Source organism: Coptis chinensis, chromosome 5 (assembly GCF_015680905.1).
Source record: "Coptis chinensis isolate HL-2020 chromosome 5, ASM1568090v1, whole genome shotgun sequence".
Lineage (NCBI taxonomy): Eukaryota > Viridiplantae > Streptophyta > Magnoliopsida > Ranunculales > Ranunculaceae > Coptis > Coptis chinensis.
Window position 1 is genome coordinate 20,465,006 of NC_141460.1, and position 21,516 is coordinate 20,486,521.

The window sequence follows — 21,516 nt, forward strand, 5'->3', positions numbered from 1 at the left end:
GTTGAATTATACAGGTGTGTGCCTATCATCTGTGTGTGAGTTATAGGCGTGCGCCTATCGGTTCGGTCTGTTAGAATGGACCGTGTTTAGTGTTTCCTATTTTAGTATATTAGACTTATTTATATGTAACTAAGTGTTGTGTAACAATAAGTTAAGAACCCTAATTCTCTAGCCTCTATTTTTAACTTCTTCTTCATCAATACATTAAGACCTTTAGTACTATGATGTTGTTATGATTATCCTAGCATCTCACAACAAGTAGCATGCCTTAATGCAACAAGAATCTAACTGATGAGGCACTTGATAACCTGAGTCATTATTTATATGAGTTCTAATTAATGATAAGCTGAATAAAAAAAAAGTAGAAAGAGGACTTAGGATAGTGTAGTTATATGGGCATAAAGAGAAGAATAATACTCTATATGTAGGAATAATGATGAAAGGTGTAGATGTTATTGTTAACTGAAGAAAGGTGTAGATAGAAGTTTATATATATTCAATCTTGTTTTTTTTTTTTTTGGTTTTTTTTTTACTGATATTGAATCTGAATGTTGACTTGGTAGAAAAAATAGATGATGAATGGGAACGTAAGGTTAGAGACCGACGTCCAGAAAAGGGTCCTTGCGTGCGAGCGAGAAAAATAAAAGAACCAGATCGTAAAGGAAAGAATGATAAAGAATGTGGGGGCTACTATTCGAAAAGCAATGGATAAAGAAAAAGTATCGTTCACTGTGGATGAATTGGAAAAATCCTTTAAGTGTGACCAAAACACGGAAAATTTCGGAGAATATGACAAAGCGGTGTCAATGATTTTCGACAGCATGAAACAGGTATGCTAGTATTTGTTATTAGTTATTTTAAAATTTTGGTTAAGTTAGAAAGCCTAACTAAAAGTTTGGAACTTTTGTCGCAAGTCGAAATGGTGGAATTATGAGCAAAAGATATCAACGAAAAGTCTGCGAAGAAAAGTTTCAAGTGGAAATAGCTCAATGCCTTAGAAAAAAATTAAGAAGCTGAAGAAAAGTTTAGCTTAGGAAGATCAGCTCAATGCATGTTTCAATGCCTTAGAAAAAATAATGAAGCTGGCAAAAAGTTTCGCTCGGAGAGATTAGATCAATGCTTTAGAAAAAATAAGAAGTTGGAGAAAATTTCGCTCAGAAATTTGACGTAATGCGAATTTTCGCCACACTGAGAAACGGCGGTATTACGAGCAAAATATATTCACAAAGAGTCGACCGAGAAAAGTTTCACGCAGAAAGGTGTCAATTAATGTCGTAGAAGAATTAAAGAAGCTGACAGAAGTTTCGTTGAGAAAGATCGGCTCAATGCCTTCAAAAAAATAATGAAGCTGTCGGAAAGTTTCAATTCACTCGGAAAGATTCGCTCAGATAAATCGGCTCAATGTTTAGAAAATAATGAATTCGGAAAATAGTTAACCGAAAGCGCTAAGCAAAGCGAATATAGATTTTGAAGAAGAAAACGAAGATTTAATCGAGTGACCGTAAGACAATTGACAAAGACTTTAACAGAAACGAGAGATCAACTAGAACGTGAAATGATGAATTACAAAGATTTGTACGAGTTATATTACACCATAACAAGCTATTACTAACGGAAAAAAAGCGTTGCAAATAGGGCGTGGGTAAAGTGTTAGAAATGTTTGCAACGGTTAAAAAGCGTTGCAAACCAAAATTTTCAACGGTTATTAACCATTGCAGAGTGACAATTACTAACGGTTAAAAAGTGTTGCAAACCAAAATTTTCAATGTTTATTAACCGTTGCAGAGTGACAATTACTAACGGTTAAAAAGTGTTGCGTAGCTTGATTTGTAATGATTATTGATGGCTGCTTTAATATTTATTTTTTGCTTTGCAATGGTTTATAACCGTTACTAATGTGTTGATATGGTAAAAATACAATCATTTTAAATTTTTTTTCCTGCCCTGAACCTGCACCTCCTGGTTTCATATAGAAGCAAATAAAATTACCAATGTTTTTTCATACCATTTGACAAGTAAAATAAACACAAGCAAACGCCTGAAAAAATATACTATATTCATTAAATCATATATATAACTTCAAAAGAGTTTTGAGGGTTACAAATTCAGATTTACTAAGGGTTACAAATTTCTATACGATTTTCCAAGCAATCCCAAATCTTCAAAATGCAATAACAAGCATTAGTGACAATGGCTTCACTCAATAGAAATCCTAGTACCGCTCCACAAAGCCCATCTAATTCCAAAAAAATCACAAAACAAATAATGAACTCATAAAAACAATCATACTAATTAAATTCATGCAATTAATTAAATACTCCCCCCCCCCCCCTATCTCGACGACATAAACAATGATTAGATAAAATCGGTGCATAAAAAGTATTGAAACATATGGTTCAAGAAGAAACCAGAAAAGTAGCAAGCTTTTGGTTTTTATTAATTTAGTTTTATACTCCTTGAATTGTGAGAAAGAAGGCCTAAGGGATTTCTAAGTGAACAGACATACCACTAAAGGAATGTGGGCCAAACATGGCAGCCACCACCATCATGAACTGCTTGTGAAACCAAACCCATAGACATACCAATTCACAAACCAGATTGAATTTGCTAGCACCTACACCAATTCCAACACTAGCCTCAAATGTAATGTGAAAAATGGACTTCCAATGTAAACCCCAATTCTCAAAATAAAATAAGATTTTATCATATTACAATCAATATGAATCAACTTGTATAGTCACTTCAATCTTGTTTACTAACAAAGTAAGAAAGGCCAAAAAGCAACCAAACAACATTCTCACTGTTTATTTTTTATTTAGTCTTTTTTTTAATAATTCTCACAATGTTTATTGTGACCTGTTAAACATCACCATGATTCTTTAGAAACTGAAGTATGGAGTTAGACAACGCCCTATTGTAACAAAGTGCTAATCTTTTCAAACATCTTGTAAACTGAAATTCCAAACAGAAACCCAAATCACAGAAAAAACACACCATTAGCAAGAGAAAACCCCTAAATCTAAGAACACAAGTTCCTTCAATAATTTATTTTAAACCAAGAGCTTCAAGAAAATAAAAAACACACTTTTAAACCAAGGAAAATCAAAACAATACCTAGATACTAAATTCAAGCAAATTAGCTAATAAAGCAAAAATCGATACAGTATAGAGATATTAAATTCACGAAAATAAGCAAATAAAAAGTGCACCTTGAAGCAATCAAAATCAAACGACATTGTTTGCCTAAATGCATGAAAGTGCACTTTCACACCCCTACAAACAAACAAGTAAAGTTTTAGCTTAACAGCAACACCAATAAGCAAACAATAACATTTCATTAATTACCTTGATGGCAATGTAGTGAAATCCATTTCCCACTGAATCTTTAGCAAAATTGGACCACTCTTGATATGAAACTTGAAGTCAATTCTCATCCACGGATTTTCTCTCTCTAAGAATCAATGCCTCATATCTTAATGTCAAACAACTCTGCCAAAGTCAACGAAATTAATACAAATCTATTCAAGAGACCAGTAATGCCAAAGAAAGAAACATTAAATTACCTCAAACTACTACTAGAAACTTGAAACAAAAAACATTAAAACGAATATATTGAATAAGCATTTGTCATGAAAGAGCAACTATGCCCTATTATGGAAGAACTAAACACATGTATAAAATAGAAACCTTTCTTTCCAACCTTTTCCTTTGAAAAAAAAAACAGCCTAAGACGTGCTGATCAACTATTAAACTTTCAATCTGAACTCTAATAGGAGATCATTAATCATAAACACCTCAAGCAATCATTCCTAAGTTGAATCCACTCTCTCTCATTTATTTTTCCCTATTTTATATTTTTTTAGCCACAAACTACAAGATATAGTTTACTTTTTTCAAACTAACGATTTTCTTTCTTCATCTTCGTCCATAGTGCCCAATTGAACCTTCTTTTCTTTGAACGAGGGCTTTGATGGGTCTCTTACATTTCTCTTTTTGTTCGAGTTGTTATCTAGCACCAGCTTCATTGCAATTCCCATGGCTATGAGTATGAGGCCTATCCCATGCTGCCCCGTTAATGACTTTGGGAATATCAGGTAAGATAGTAATAATGTTACTGTTTATATAGATATTCGAAAAATAAATAACTAAATGTTATCTATAATAAAAAAAAAATTATAAACATCTAACAAAATTGTAACATTAAATCCAGTCAAGACATAAAAATAAAGGCGTACCATGGCAGTTGTTGCGGCCCCAAAGAGGGCAATGAGCAACAAAACTGAGACTTGGCCGATGAACGTGGCCATTGCTTCAAACACGAGCACCCCATAAACATAAGGATGCTGCAAAATGATATTGATTGTCAAGCAAAAAAAAGAAACAAAAAACTTGCAACTTGCAACTTTTTTGTTTTTCAAATAGAAAATGAGAAGATTTCTACCACCTAGCTTTCACCCCTGGTGAGAAGACTGAGAACTTCTCCAAACAAATTGCTGGGCTTATACAGACCTTACATGACTATTAAATTATATCTACATTAACGAGATTGTAACTAGACTTTGGGTTGGGACGCAGTTCCAACCCCACTCGTGATCTGATATTCAATTTGTAACTATTTGACCAATTAACAGGGTAGTTCTAGGAGCATAATCATTAAGAGCAATAGCCACCTGTCATTAGAGGATAAAGAGCAATAACCACCTGTCATTAGAGCAATATTAAATTTTATATTGGAATTACATTTGCATTTAAGGTTACAGTTATTCATAGTTCTTAAAATTAACCAATAGGCCGATGTTGTGATTTACAAAACACTGATTAATTGCATATATGATTTACCTTTGTGGATTTGAACATGAGCTGAGCGAGATAGTTAAGGAAAGCCAAAGACCCTTTAGTGAGGTCGTGTGAACCCATAAGAACGACGGACAGTTTCAAATAAGTCTTCCAAGGATTAACCATTTGCTTGACTGTGAAACCTTGGAAGTGAATAAGTATCAAATAAACAAATCCCTAGATGAATGGGAAGTACCATCCATAGCTGAAAAAACAACAAAACACTCAATCTCATCAGAAAATCATTCAATGCAACAATAATACACAAGTTAGAACCAATTAACAAAGATGGACTGACAAACCTGAATTGTAGCCGATTATAAACATATTCCTGAAATAAAATAAAAAACTTAAAATGAATTACAGATGGTAGAGCTTTAATCTTAAAATGAATTACATAAAGTTTACAGATGCTAAAGCATAAAAATCATAGAATTGAGGAAAAGGGGCACCTTTAATAGCTTCTAAAAGGAGTGGGGAGAGAAGTTCTGCGAGTAGATATCAACGAAGGAACAGCTAGTTCAATTTCTCAATTTGTTGAAGTTCAAGTTCCTGTTGATGTCGAGATCTTCAATTGAAGTTCCAGATTTCAATTTAGAAGTAAACACTTAGATGACCAAAAAGATTCATGCTGCCCTAGGGCATATTCGCGATTAAGAAGACAGCTAAAGTGTTTGTAACTTAGCGTAGCATATTTTAAGTTTTCACTAAACTAGGGGCAGGACCGAGCAAATAGAGTTAGGGTTCTTGTGTGTGGGTAGAGAGTGAGAGAGTATACTGGAGAGCCGAGCGGAGAGAGAGAGAGAGAGAGGAGAGAAAGTAAAGTTATGTTTTATATTTCTAATTTGCAACATTTCTCACACAATTTTTAAGTGTTAGCAATTAATTCCTAAAATTCACCGAAATAAAGTAACGCTTTATAACATTGCAAACGCTTATATAGCGTTGGCAACTTGCTAACGGTAAGTAACCGTTGCAAAGCAAAAAAAGTCCGTGTTGCAAATATCCTATTATGGTGTAGGGTCTATGCGAAAAGCTGGTAAGGAACATTGGATTTTCCCAAACAAATGATTATGTGATTGTGTGAATGTAATACCATAGAGCTAAAAATTATGTTGATGAAAAATAAAAATAAAGTATGGGTTTTGGTATTGAATATTGTTGTTATGTCAGAGAAAATATCTGCGGAAAACTGACAGTGTTATTGATTTATGTAGTTGAAATGGAATAGAACGAGACGCCCCCATGTAGAGAAAAACGCCCTTAATGCTAACTGAACTTGGCAAAGATTTTGTCATATCGATAATAACGTATTAATTAAGCAAGCGTAAAAACGTTCAAACTTAGACTGACAAAGCTAAACATGGTAACTTCGTCAGATTTTGTCGTAGTAAGAGTAACAAACTAAGCGAGTGTAAAAACGTTCAAATTTAGATTGAGAAAGCTAAACGTGGTAACTTCACCATATTTTGTTGTAGCAATAGTAATGTACTAAGCTAGCGTAAAAGCGTTCAAACTTAGACTGACAAAGCTAAACGTGGTAACTTAGTCAGATTTTGTTATAGCGAGAGTAACAAACTAAGCAAGCGGAAAAACGTTCAAACATATACTGACGAAGCCAAATGTGGTAACTTCATCAGATTTTGTCGTAACGAGAGTAACGAACTAAGCAAGCATAAAAGCATTCAAACTTAGACTGATGAAGTTAAACGTCGTAACTTAGTCAGATTTTGTCGTAGTAATAGTAATGAACTAAACGAGCATAAAAGCATTCAAACTTAGACTGACGAAGTTAAACGTAGTAACTTAGTCAGATTTTGTCGTAGCGATAGTAACGTACTAAGCGAGCTTCAAAATGTTCAAACTTAGACTAACTTAGTTAAACGTGGTAACTTAGTCAGATTTTTTCATTACGGTAATAAGGTTGTGATGGAAACATATATAATTATACCATTGGAAGAAGTTTTGTCCATTTTTTCCTTCAGCTTGGCTATTAAATAAAAGATGATATGGTGACGATAAATTGTGACTAATCTTAAAGTCAAAACAAAATTGTCAAATTTCTTCGATGACGTATTATTTGCCATTGTCAGAATTTCTTCCGCTCACTTAGTAAAATAATTTGTTGCGACAAGCAAGAAATGAACACTGCCATGGGCTGTTAGAAATAAATCAACAATGTCAAGGCCCCATTCCGCAAATGACCAAATGGATTGGATGATGCTTTATCACGGGAGGTTTGACCTATATTATCATGTTTTTGACAAGGCACACACTTCTTGGACAAACGATGAACATCATTTTGCATGTATGGCCACCAATACCATTAGGTCATTGCTCTATAAATGAATTTCTTCGAGGCCTAATAAATTGTTCGTTCTGCTCAAACAACGTAGGAGATGACTGAGACTTGTGCCATTATGATAGAGCTGTGAAAAACCGTTCTTAGTCGAGATAAGACAATATTTCCAACCATCACATTTGACAAGATCACAAACTTTTTGGTTATCAGAAATTCTGAAGCATTGTCAACTATATGATTGTCATCGGTAGCCATGATAGATACCGAGCCAGTATCAGTCCCAAGCTTGTTGGGATCATCTGACAGCATAAGTTGGTCATCCAGTGTTGTCTTGACAGCGACAGTTTGATTTCCATAGATAAATATGCGATAAAATCAGGATGCCTTCCATAACCCGGATACTGCACAATACTGATAGATGCAAAATTTCATGCAATTCGTTGAATTAAATCCAAATAAAGAATCATTCTATCATCGCAAGACGCATATTATCATTCAAATTGGATAGCAACTAACTTAGAATAATTAATCGTAACTTAGTCGCCCCCAGCTGAAGAGTTGTCCGCATACCGTAAATGACAGTTTCGTATTCTGCCATATTATTTGAAGCATCAAAACCCAAACATAAAGACCTCTCGATTATGTCTTCATTCAGCTTCAAAATGACAAAACCAAGACTGGAGCCAGACTTATTATGTGAACTATCGGTGTAAATCTAGCAATCAACTGATATATCCAATAAGTATTTCAAGTCATCGCCCCCCGGAGGTAATGACAATTAGGGATCGACATTTTTCTCATCGAGTAATACATTCGACATATGAATATCATCAATAAGAAAATCAGTCATTAACAAAACCAAAGTTTGTCACTATTTAACTGTACTAGTGTCAGAGACAATGTTGTAAGCGTTAAGGTAATTTTTCCATTCTGTGACTCAATTCGTAGACATTGCAAAAAAACTTGCGCAACGGATAATCAGTATAAACTTCGATTATTCCTTCCTGAAAATAAGCTTAAGACGTCTGGCAGCATAAAACAAGGCCAATACAGTTTTCTCAATGCAAGAATGCCTCGATTTAGCTGATATAAAAGTCTTGCTAACAAAGAATATGAGATGACTATCGGCACTATCAAACGGCAATGGACAAATATGAATTGAAAATGTTTTGCTGGGATTCGTGAAAAGTAACTAGTGCGAAGTCCATATTTATCGCCTTGAACTTGTGGGTAACCATTGCGAAGAATGAAAATCTAATCATCACCACGTAAACGATCCCACACACAACTATGTTGTTGGCATGTGTTACGTTGTGGTGTGACAGATACAACACCATTTTTGAGAACTCGTGGATAACTGAATGTTGAGAACAACGGGAATCTCATCCTCACCACATAAACGATCCCACACGCTATGATGTCGTTAGCATGTGTTATGTTGTGGTGCAATAGATTTCACATCATCTTCGAGAGGAATGGCTCGTTGCAGACGACGCTTGTAGTAATTGTTTTGTTTCAGTACACACTTGAACTATCGAAGAAGTGTTTCATTCTCGAGACATTGGACTTATATTATCAGTATTAGATTGCAGAGAATTTTTAAAGACAATATCTTCGTGCTGAACAATTTCGCGTATTGGTGGAAGTGTTGAACAGTAGTAGTGTCACGTGGAGTCTGGCGCTGAAGAGGAGTAAGCGGGATTGTTTTTTTTTTTTTTTAGTTGTTATCTATTGTCACTAGGTTGAGTTTGGACATCATGTTTGGGATGTTCGTCAGTAAGTGCATCTTGAATTGTTGTAGAACGTGATCAAGGGTTTTGAATAAGAACCGCAGACGACGTCAATTATGTTTCAAACAAATATGATCAAAACACTAAGTGGTGATGAAAGAGATGAATAACGTAAAAAAGTATTAAGAAAAGTGATGGTGATTGAGAGAATGATGAGACTGTACTTTTCGGTTGCCTACGTACCCAAATTATCGATGGGATCAAGTCTCAAGAACGTAGTTCTTTTATGAAAAATAGTTTGGTATTTATATGTGTAGAGTAGAGATTTCTTGTAGCTCAAGTAATTATAATGGAGTATGACTCTTAGTTGATGATTATCTCTTTGCTAAGTAACGAATCTGGACATAAGTTAATATACGTAAGTGGCAAGCCTAGTGGTGTCAAATGGGTCAGGCCGGGCTGGCCCGACCCTCAAACAATGAAGCCCTCATGGTTTTAGGGCCGGGCCAGCCCTACCCTCATTTACCTTGAGGGTCAGATCTGGTCGGGCCAATGCTTAAATCTCGAAGCCTTTATCCGCCCCTCAACCCTCTTGAGAGGGCTTGAGGACCAAACGTGAGGGTCAGATACTATGTTATACATTTGATTTGCCAAATAAATTTAGAAACATTAGTTAAAAATGATAAAATCAAATGCACTTCACAATTAAACCTTCAAACTACTAAAAAAAACTTGTTAAAGTTGTATTAGTCAATTAAGATCAGTTAAATTTATTTCATAAAATATTATAATGAAATTATAAGGTTGGCAAACTTAATAGATAAATGTTCTTTTAAGTGATTTTTAGCATATTAATGCTAAAATGAAATATATTATAAAAAAAATTATTAAAATATATGTAATAAATGTTGAGGGCTGATAAGCACCCAAAACTGTAATATTAAACCCCGAGAGGCATAGCATTTTGGTCGATTATGTGTTTAATAATCATGTAATAATTATATTTTCGTACTTTTGCAGGTTTTCGCATTTAAAATGAATATAATGATAAAACATGCATCGAAGTACGGGAATACTGGAATATTTGAAGTTTCCCACTCAACCCCCGTGAAGCCCAACATAGCCTGACTAAAGCCGAAGTTTCCAAAAGAACAAAACCAGTGCAAAACGGGTCCACATATAAAGAAGCAGCAATATAATCAATTCCAGTATTACGAAATCCTACCAACACTAATACGAAATCCAAAAGAACAAAACCAGTGCAGAACGGGTCCACATATAAAGAAGCCTGACTAACAACACTAATACGAAATCCTACCGTTCTTACGTTTAAATCAATTCTTCTTACTCTCAAAACATAATCATGCAATATAATGAGTAAGGATTCGTCCACTCTTAACTCTCTAGACTTAAATTGAATTCAACTATCAAACCCAAAAGGAACAATGGTGAGAGTAATGATTTGATGTGAAATTTCTATACTACCATTCTCAACACAAGAACAATAATAACAATAAGACATAATTAAATTAAACTGAAATTAAAACTAATTTAGAACTAAGATTGTGAATAACTAATTATGAATTTAAGACAACTAAATCTAAATAAGAATTTAAACAATAATCTAAATTGAAATGAAGAACTAATACTTTATTCTAAAAACTAAATATGATTCTAAACTAACTAATTGAATGAATGTAAAAAGAATAGATCTAGATCTATCTTTTTCTAACCCTAAACTCCATTAACATTAGCTTCCTAACCTAACTACCATTAACAAAGAGTCAAGCTTTTGTTTTTATACTTTCAGATCCAAAAATCGTGCATGGGCTTGGAGCCATGTTTTGGGCCGGAAAATCGGGCCCAAAACCCAATTTCTTTAGTCCAAAATGGGCTCTTCAGCTGTAGTTGGCTTCGACAGATGTTTCGTCTACTTATGCTCCTCTGATTGGGCCTAGGCTTGGACCATTGGAAAGCTCTTTTCAAGTCGGTCGTTTTGACATAAGGTAGGCCCAATTCCGAGGTCTGAGTCCAAAGATATGGTCTTCGGAAGTTCTGCTGACTTTGTGCATTGTTTCTGCCCGCGTGGACTTTGACTTTTCAGCTTTTGACTGGGCTTTACAAAGGCTTTGTCTTCTTGAAAATTGGCCTTTAATCACATAACTCCTTAGCAACCGACCTTTGCTCCTTTATCTCGCTAAAGTGGCACATTTCTGCACATAATGGACTTTGAAGCCTGAAATGCATAAAAACACGTAATCAATATTAACTCTTACTTATTATTCACATAATTGGTCTAAAAGTACGATTGTTAAGGGGTTAAAACTACAGTTTTGGGCTCTTATCAAACCACCCCCAAACAGCATTTTGCTTGTCCTCAAGCAAAGATGAGAAATTAGAATAAGTGACCAAAAATGGATATCTACTCGTTTACTGAGTGCGATTGCATTGACCATATATGCAACAAGGCCTTTAAACCACTAGGAATTCCCTAGTGGACGAAGTTATAGCCTCGTGAGAGTTTTCCATTGAAGGTCCTCACAAACTTCATCTATACTACAACGACTAAGAAATAAAACTATTGTTTCCTTATTTATGTCTCAATTATCTATACATCTTACTAGCAATGAATACATAATAATCATGTCAAAACCTAAGCTAATATATGCATAATAATCAATCATCTACGAATAAACATATATACAATGAGTAATGCTATGAAATGCAGTAACAGGTCCGTTTCTGAAACTTTGGAATAACGTCCTTAAGTAGGTTCTCACATAAAAGTCAAGACAAAAAACACTGTGATTTTTCCACTCAAGTTTTGCTACTCCAAAGGTGTAAAAGTGGCCATACTTTACCTTACAATCTCAATGACACACAAAGGAAGCGAAGTTGATCAAACACATCTGCCACTTACTATCCCACTAACATATTCCTAATTGAGCTAGAGGTCTTTATTAGGTGTTGTTGGGGATTAGGAGATGGTTTAAGAAGGAAGGAAATGGATATTCAAAGGGACAAGTCTGAGATAATAGAGTCTTTATATTATGTAACTAGAGAAAACCTTGTTATTTACTTTTTGCTTCTACACTTTGTTTCCATCCTTAGCCATTTTTTTTTTTTTTTCTTTGGCTTTTGGCTCCTTTTATTCTATTTTTTGGAGTTTTATTTTATTTCTATTTTTATTTTTCTTTTCTTTGGATGGAAACTTCTTTTTTTTATTTTTTCAAGCAATTAACTAACTTTTGTTTACACAAGTTTTTCTCTTCTTCTTTCTTTCCTTATTCTATTCTCGGACTTATCTAAATTGGGTAGGTTGAATTTTTTTATTTTGTTTTGTTTTGTAACAGGGTAAAGGATTTGTGGTTTATGAAAGGGCTAATGAAAGGCTCGATTGGGCTTAACTAGCGGAAAATATACTTAGGTCGAATTTCTTGCTATATCGATCCAAAAAAGGGCCTAAATTCTCTCTTAGGACATGGTATAGTGGTCAAGCAAGTGGACGTGTGATTTCTCTATTCGAATATACTTCTCCCTTGTGTCATTTCTAAAATGTTTCACTCATATAAGGCTTTAGGCTATATTCTCACAGATTTGTAGAATAAAGTACTCTAGCCTAGATTTCAGAAACTTATTGCCAAACAATCATAGATACTCATGTAATATATTTATAGATAGATGCAAAGATTATTACCTACATATTAACCTAAGTTTCTAAAAACTATTCTAATGCAAAAGCTACGTGAGACTTCTAGATTATTAAGAGCATAGAGAAAGAAACAATACCAATATTCCTAAGTGTATAGCATAAACTTTTTATTTTTATTTTTATTTTTATTTTTATTATTTTTAAGACAAATAATACGTAATATACAACCTAATATGTGCTTAACATTTACATCGTGTTTCTATACCACCCCAAACAATTTGGGAGAAAGGGGTTCATGAAACAATTCAATAGCACAATTAAATTATGTAACTAACTAATTTTTATAATTTTTAACATTTTATAAATAAAAATCGTAATTTACATCCTAAAAGTGTCTAATTTTTGCAAATGTTTCTATCCCACTCCCCAAACAATCAACGCTTTGTCCTCAAAGTGTAAAGAGATAAGGAAAGAATTTACCATAGAACGTGGCAAAAATTAGCAAGCACTGTGAATGTAAATATTGTAAAGATGATATGATAATATGAAGCACAATTAAACCGGGTATCGCACTAACTAACACAAACTCTCTTTGGAGTAAACATGACAGGCTTAGGGTGGCAACATGATTTGAAATGAATACCAAAATATGCCACCCCTAAACAAAATTGGAAAACTCTTTTTAAGTTTGAAAATTTTGCTTGGCCTATACTCCAGAAAGTTGGTATTGTATGAAAACTTGGGTCTTTTAAAGTCAGATTCCCTAGACTTAAAGTGATATATATGTATTAACATGCAGTTTCCCATATATCAATAATCTAAATAATTGTGGATCTTTCCGTAAATAGTTAACATGGAATGCACCATCAAACAGAATTAAGCACCAAGATTTCCTATGACGTAGCTTAATGGAATGAGAGCAAAGCCTTATAGATCTAAAACCTAATCGAAAGCATACAGGTTTCTTCTTTGTCCTCCCTACGAAGGGATGCCAAATAAATGAACGCGGAGAAAATTGATGGTTGTGGAAGATAATTAGGATGTGGATAATTTTGAGAAGGAAAAAATGGAAAAAATGAAAAAAGTGTCGGTGGCTTGTCCTTGGGTGTTACTTCTTCACCAGTTGGTTTTAGATAGTTATGAAGCATAGGAGAAACGCCAAGGTCAAGTACAAACTCAATGGTTCTTTGAAAAGGTAGACGGCGAGGAACATTCGTGATGGAAGGTGAATGAGTGACATGAGGATATGAGGTGGGTGAATGGTGTTCAACTAGTGTTCTTAGGTCTATATCATCAGAGGCCTTGAGATAGGCAAGACATTCCTCAATAGGTGGGTAAGAAGAATCACTGGGATAGAGGGCGAAAAATTCTTCTTCCGTCATGGCATCAAGAGATGAATGGATGTCAATAGGAGAGAACTTCCTTGAGAAGGCAAAGAAGGGTTGCAAAAGAGTCGAAGGAAATCCTCCTTGATGTTATCTACGTCTAGGGAGTAGAAATTGTGATCCTTGTCTTCTTCCATAAGAGGGGTATCTACTAGTGTGGGGACTAAAGTGTCAGCCGCACTAATATGAGGTACAAAACTCTCAATGGACTTCACTTCCCCTTCTACAGGCAAACCTAGTTGTCCCTGTTTTTGTCTAAACATGTTAACTTCTACGTAAAGATTTCCAAAAGAAAGAGTCATTGAGCCATCCCGACAATTGAATTGATTTGGGCATTGGCGGTTGCCAAGAAAGGGACGCCCTAAGATGATGGAAATGGAATCATGAGCAAGTTCTCAGGTCAAGAATAACAAAGTAAATTTGGATAGTAAAAATCCCGAACTTTAACGAGAATATTTTCAACTACACCCTTGGGATACTTAATAGAACGATCGGCTAACCGCAAAGTCATTTTGGTTGGTTGAAGTTTTGTTAGACCTAGTTGTTTATATAAATAAAAAAGGGAGTAAGTTAACACTCCCCGTGTCTAATAAAAAGCAGTTGTTATGAAGGTATCACCTAAGCTGCATTGTATAGTAGGATCGACCAGTGGTCCTTGTACTTAACAATTCCATTATGTTCGATAAAAGAGGATATTGTTAGGTTAAGAATGCTTCGTGGGGTATGTTGGTTTTCCTCTTCTTGGTGCACAACTCTTTTAGAAACTTAGCGTGTTCAGTAGACTTTTTATAGCTTCTAGAAAAGGTAGGTTTATAGTCAAATTTTAAACACTTTCCTAATCTCATCAAAATTCTCGTCCTTTTTAAACACAACTAGTCTTTGGGGATATGGTGCTTTATCGCTATTTTTTAGCAGAAGGGATAAAAGTTTTATTAGTCTTTGCTTTATCTCTATCCGTTTTCCATCTAGGTGTCCATATTGGAACCTCTACATGTGTGGTCTTCACTTTCTATTATTGGGTCTTGTAATGTTTTCCCTTTTGGTTGTGGTTTAACCGGTACTTCTACGGTTGTAGGGTCTTGAGTTTCTATTATAGTATTTGGTATGGTATCATTTTTAGTTTTTGCGGGTAATCTTTAGGCATAGTCACTTTGTTATCAACTACTGCCCGAACGAGCGAAGGGTAGTAGTCCGCCTGTAGGTCTCCTTGGTTTATATTACCATTTACAAGAAATACCGTTTTATTTCAAAGGCGGTGTTTGTTGACTTAGGATTAGGTAATCGCTGACTTGGAAACACGCCGGGTTTGGTTATTATTTTGGTTAGAAGACATGTCAATAACCTTTTGGCACAAAGACGCATCATTTGCATCTTTTGTTTCATCATATTAGAGTTTTGATCATGCCGATCTTTTTCATCAAGTTGGAGTTTTGTTGCATAATTTGATTTTGTTTCTCCAACAAGGTCACTACTACTTTGTCTGTAGATGGTTGTATTGGAATTAAAGCTTGTTGAGCTTTCATGTCTTGATGTTGATAGTTCTGGGTTATGGGTACTAAACCTCTATTCTGGTTACCTAAGTTCCCTTGTCCTTGATGTTGAGTTAACGGGGTGAAGTGTGATGGTTGTGGTGGTGTTTGTGCATAGACAAGAGGACAATAGAAGTCGGAATGCTCAAGACTACAACAGACATTACAACGAGTAGAGTTAATGTTCATGACTAGAGTGGGTTGTTGTTGAACAGAGATGGCATCTACCTTTTTAGTGAGGGCATCGATAAGAGTTTTAAGCTCAGGATCATATTTAACCTCAAGAGAAGAAGGAGAGGAGCGGGAGGAATCGTTACCTCCCCAATTGTTGTTCTACTTAGATTGATCTTCTAAGAATTTATAAGCCTCCAAGGCTCCTTTACTAAGAAAACTACCCCCAGTCATGATATCTAGAACCTCCTTATGATGATGTAAAAGCCCCTTGAAGAAGGCACGAACAAGCATGTCTTTCGCAAGATTATGATGCGGGCATTCAATGAGAATATCAGTGAAACGATTCCAGGCCTCTGAAAAGGATTCATGAGGATTCTGGCGGAAGAAATGAATCTTTTGAAGAATTTCATCTGTCTTTAGTGGTGGGTAAAATTGTTCCATGAACAATTGAACAAGTTGAGCCCATGAGTCCACACAGTTTGGCGTTTGGGCAGTTAACCAAGACGCAGCCTTATCAACTAAGGTGAAAGGGAATACCCTCAGTTTAATTTGTTCTGCACCAACCGTAGGATGGTGGAATGTTGTTAGGACTTGTTCAATCCTACGCATGTGCTGATAAGGTTTTTCATGGTCTAAACCATGAAAAACGGGTAACAAATTAAAAATATTTGGGGGGATTCGGAAATCTCCCACTGGGTCTGCTAGAACGATGCAAGATTTAGGGCTATCGCTCAAGGCTTTGTAGAAATCAGAGAAAGGAGTCTCTCTTTCTTCAGCCATTATATCAGGTGGTGTGTGTGGAATAGTAGCTAGAGGTGTAATAGATGGTATACTAGATAGACGTGTTTGTCGACGTTGCCGTGTAATTACGTTAGTTGTTTTTCTTCGACCAGACCTTAATCTCATGCAAGACTAATTCGAACTTAACTAAACATGCAACACTCCAAACAATTCTGATATACTAGTAGAAACCTCTAACTGGAGATGCGAGGTGTGGAAGAAAGGAATACCTGATTGCATCCTTGCTTCGCTTATAAATAGCGTCTTGTTCACACATATTCAGTGTATATAACAAGTTAGAACACTGAAAAACTTAAAAATTGAAAATTTGAATCAAAACTGTGGAAATCTGGCAAAATCAGCTGAGGGCGTGGGTGCGCTTTCACTTGCAGCGCGCTCGGCAAATTCATTCTTCCGGTGTTTTGAGCGCAGTCTTGCTTTGCTTAGGCGCAGGTCGCGCTCAAGGTTTTCGAATGTCCAGTGTTTTAACGCGGGTCGCACTCGGTATGGGCGCGGGTGCGCCTCAGGAATTTCAGATGTCCAGTGTTTTAGCGCGGGTCGCGCTCAGTTTGGGCACGGGTCGCGCCTCAGAGTTTTCGAGTTTTAGGCCTTTTATCATACTCCACAAAATTTCAAATTTTTACAGTAGTTTTCTAAGACGTCTATAAAATATCCTGTAAAATTTCAGATCAATCGGAGCTACTAAAGTCCCTCTACTGCCCTGCAAAGTTTGCAAAACAGTTTTCGGACACAATACAAACAACCGAATGGTTAACCCATCAAAACAAAGCCAAAAATTGCCAAATTTTTACTGGAGACTCCTGACAGATCCTACTTGTTCCTGTAAAAATTTTAGAGCAATTGGAGTTCTAAAACCTCTCCTTATCGGCTGGTGTTCCAGATATTAAGTGTTTGCAACACTGCAGAAACACACTGGAAACACTCTACTATTTAGGAGGTCAAAACAAATCAAAAACTCGTCAAATTTTTACTACACACTTCTGACTTAGGATAGATACTCCTGTAAAAATTATAGAATTTTTAGAACTCCCTAAGTAACCTTACTTGTCTGTTTTTCAAGAACATACGGTGTGGAAACTGAAATGCAGCACTGTAAAGATTGTATTTTTTTCACAAGGTAAACCAACTTTGAAAAATCTGAAAATATTCCAGTAAATCAACAACACATTAAATATTATGTCTAAAAATTTTCAGAATTTTCAAAAAATTTAAAATACCTTCACCGCAGTGTTTTTCTCTGTGATTCCGCAACCCCTATGCCTAAAACAATGAATAGTTCCGAAAATTCAAGAAATAAGAATGAAAAATTAAAAGGGTGGGTGGGTAGAGAATGGGGGATTGCCCCTTGGATTCAAGCAATTGAATTCTTGTCTAGAATGAGATTAAGATGGTAGCGGCGCCATTTGATAACCGTAAAAACAATAGAATCCTAAATATTAATGTTAACAACACTAATACGTAATCCTACCGTTCTTACGTTTAAATCAATTCTTCTTACTCTCAAAACATAATCATGCAATATAATGAGTAAGGATTCGTCCACTCTTAACTCTCTAGACTTAAATCGAATTCAACTAATAAAACCCAAAAGGAACAATGGTGAGAGTAATGATTTGATGTGAAATTTCTATACTACCATTCCCAACATAAGAACAATAATAACAATAAGACATAATTAAATTAAACTGAAATTAAAACTAATTTAGAACTAAGATTGTGAATAACTAATTATGAATTTAAGACAACTAAATCTAAATAAGAATTTAAACAATAATCTAAATTGAAATGAAGAACTAATACTTTATTCTAAAAACTAAATATGATTCTAAACTAACTAATTGAATGAATGTAAAAAGAATAGATCTAGATCTATCTTTTTCTAACCCTAAACTCCATTAACATTAGCTTCCTAACCTAACTACCATTAACAAAGAGTCAAGCTTTTGTTTTTATACTTTCAGATCCAAAAATCGTGCATGGGATTGGAGCCATGTTTTGGGCCGGAAAATCGGGCCCAAAACCCAATTTCTTTAGTCCAAAATGGGCTCTTCAGCTATAGTTGGATTCGACAGATGTTTCGTCCACTTTTGCTCCTCTGATTGGGCCTAGGCTTGGACCATTGGAAAGCTCTTTTCGAGCCGGTCGTTTTGACATAAGGTAGGCCCAATTCAGAGGTCTGAGTCCAAAGATATGGTCTTCGGAAGTTCTGCTGACTTTGTGCATTGTTTTTGCCCGCGTGGACTTTGGCTTTTCAGCTTTTGACCGGGCTTTACAAAGGCTTTGTCTTCTTGAAAATTGGTCTTTAATCATAGAACTCCTTAGCAACCGACCTTTGCTCCTTTATCTCGCTAAAGTGGCACATTTCTGCACATAATGGACTTTGAAGCCTGAAATGCATAAAAACACGTAATCAATATTAACTCTTACTTATTATTCACATAATTGGTCTAAAAGTAAGATTGTTAAGGGGTTAAAACTACAGTTTTGAGCTCTTATCATATAAGATTGCATGTGTAGACTTCCTGTGTAAAACTAGCATGTTTAGTTTCTATTTTGGCATCTATCGTTTTTAATTGAATGTTTCGTAATCACGTCTCCATAATACATTGATTACGTAAACACAAAATACAAAAAATAAAAAATAAAAAATATATATATAAAAAAATAAAAAAATCCTAATAATTAAAATTTTCATCTTAATCATCTTAATAGTACCCCGCATAATACACCTTCATAAATTATCATCATATTCCCTCAGTGTCTAGAAAACTTGAAAGATTGAGGTTACCTAATTAAGGAACGTGCTAGCACGAATAACCTCCCTCAATTCTCTCAGGTGACCTGGCCACTGGAATATTCATACGTTATCCTAGCTTACCTGCTCAAGTTAGCAATAGCTCAGGAAGACGTGTTTCACCTCTCTCTTTCCTTAATTCTAAAACCTCCACTCATAATTCGTTCCTTATGAGCCTTAAATTAAATTTTATATTTGTATGAGACTATGGTCTGGTAAACATAAGGAATTAGAACTTACATATCGGCGTCGGAAATACAATAAACAACTGCTTATGCTATCTCCTAGACATAGTTCCTCCTCCGTAAACCAACCTCGTCAAACATCTCCGTCGCCATCATCTCCCTTAATTATGGCCCAGGAAAATCCCACACTCAATAAACCCCTCTCGGATTTCTATACTGCCTTACAAGAAGGACCTGCTTCTTGCATTAAATTTGATGCTATAGTAGGTGATTTTCGAATTCCGCCAAACATTTTCGGTTTGTTACCTATTTACCATGGTCTAGACCATGAAAAACCGTACAATCACCTTCGTCGGATGCAACAAGTAGTCACCACTTTCCGCCATCTGACTGTTACCAACGAACAAGTCTTGCTTAGGTTGTTTCCCTTCACCTTAGCTGATAAAGCTTCAGTTTGGCTCACAGGCGAAGCGCCGCAATTCATTGACACATGGGCCAAACTCGTACAAGCATTCATGATAAAGTTCTATACTCAGAAGAAAACTACAGAAATTCTTCAAAAGATTCAATTATTTCGCCAGCACCCCCAGGAATCCTTTTCGGAAGCATGGAGCAGATTTACTGATCTGCTTCTCGAATGTCCCCATCATCAACTTGACACCGCTGTATTAGTCCGTTCATTCTTTAATGGTCTCTCTGACCATCAAAAGGAAACATTAGATATCATGAACGGTGGTTGTTTCATGGACAAGGGCGCTACTGAAGCATACACTTTTCTTGAGAAACAGGCTTCACGAAGCACCCAATGGGGAAACACTGATTCTTCCAGATCTTCTAAAGACACTCCTACCAAAGTTACGTCTATGTTCGAGCTCAAACCCGATCCGGAATTCAAAACTCTAATCGAGTCCCTAAATAAAATGGTTGATGCTCTTTCAATACAAGTAAATGATCAAAAACCCAAACAGGTCATGGCTGCCAACACTTCCCCATGTCCTCTTTGCTTAAGTCCTGAGCACGCCGATTCTTATTGTCCTTTGGTATACGAGTGCCCTCCCCAACCTTCTGAAGAGGCTTGTGCCTTCAACATCCCTAATGCACCTTGGCGACAACATCCGAATTTAGCTTGGACACCCCCTGCCCAACAACAAGCTCCTCCGGGTGTCAACAATGTTCCTCTACGACCACCCGCGAACTACAATTCCTATCGTCAAGGAAATCCTCCGCAATTCCAGCAAGGGCAAAGTAATTTTCCCAACAATGCAAATATAGGGTACCAAAACAACCGCAACCTTGTTCCCACTAATCAAGGATATGGCTACCAAAATCAACCCGTAAATAATAACCGTGAACTAGTTCCGCCGCTCATTGGTACAATCCCGGTACCGATAAAAAACAAATTGAAACTTTTCTCGACATACATGAATCAACAGAATCAAATCCTAGCTTCTATCCACGGTCTCTTCAGCTATTAGCTCGGGATAAAAGTCAAAAGGCGGTTCCCCGCCAAGCAGCGGTTCCAAACCCTAAGCCTACAAACACTGCCTTTGAACTCAACAATGCACCAGGACCTAGTAATCCAAGCCAGGGTGAGGTAAATGCCATTACCACTCTTCGTTCTGGCCGAACCATCGACAATAAAATACGTATGCCAGACGAAGAATCGACGGAAACCACGGCTGCCGTCCTTCCAACTCCTACCTCGCAACCTATAACGGACGAAGTTGTGCCTTCCAATTCTACACCCACGTCCCTAGGGAAAGACGCCACTAATCCTTATGCGCGATTCCGCCCAAAAGCTCCGTTCCCTGCCCGTTTGGTAAAGAACAAACGTGACGAACATTTCGATGAGATCCGTGAAACCTTCAAAAATTTGACCATAAACTTACCTTTCCTAGATGCGCTTAAGCATTTACCCAAGCATGCCAAGTTTTTGAAGCACGTTTGATTCATGTCATTCGTGAACACCGCTCCGCTATTGGATGGTCCTTAGATGATATCAAGGGAATAGACCCTAGCATATGCATGCATCGCATACATCTCGATGATGGCACAAAGACATCGCGAGAACCACAACGCCGCCTTAATCCCGCCATGAAGGAAGTGGTGAGAGAGGAAGTTTTACGTT

At 36.1% G+C, this 21,516-nt stretch overlaps 1 non-coding gene and 1 pseudogene across 2 annotated transcripts in view; one reads left to right on the plus strand and one right to left on the minus strand.

The window, feature by feature from the left end:
• Positions 1 to 2,036: 2,036 nt before the first annotated feature.
• LOC147497039 (UDP-galactose/UDP-glucose transporter 2-like) overlaps positions 2,037 to 21,516 on the minus strand; it is a 29,296-nt pseudogene continuing 9,816 nt past the window's right edge. The window contains exons 3-8 of the transcript XR_015196794.1: positions 5,139 to 5,167; positions 4,840 to 5,041; positions 4,236 to 4,343; positions 3,346 to 3,489; positions 3,210 to 3,273; positions 2,037 to 2,236 (exon numbers count right to left, since the gene is read on the minus strand). The product of XR_015196794.1 is annotated as a UDP-galactose/UDP-glucose transporter 2-like (transcript). The remainder of the gene's footprint in view (positions 2,237 to 3,209; positions 3,274 to 3,345; positions 3,490 to 4,235; positions 4,344 to 4,839; positions 5,042 to 5,138; positions 5,168 to 21,516) is intronic.
• On the plus strand, positions 15,910 to 16,015 carry LOC147497040 (small nucleolar RNA R71). Its single transcript, XR_015197223.1, has one exon. It is a non-coding gene; the product is annotated as a small nucleolar RNA R71 (small nucleolar RNA).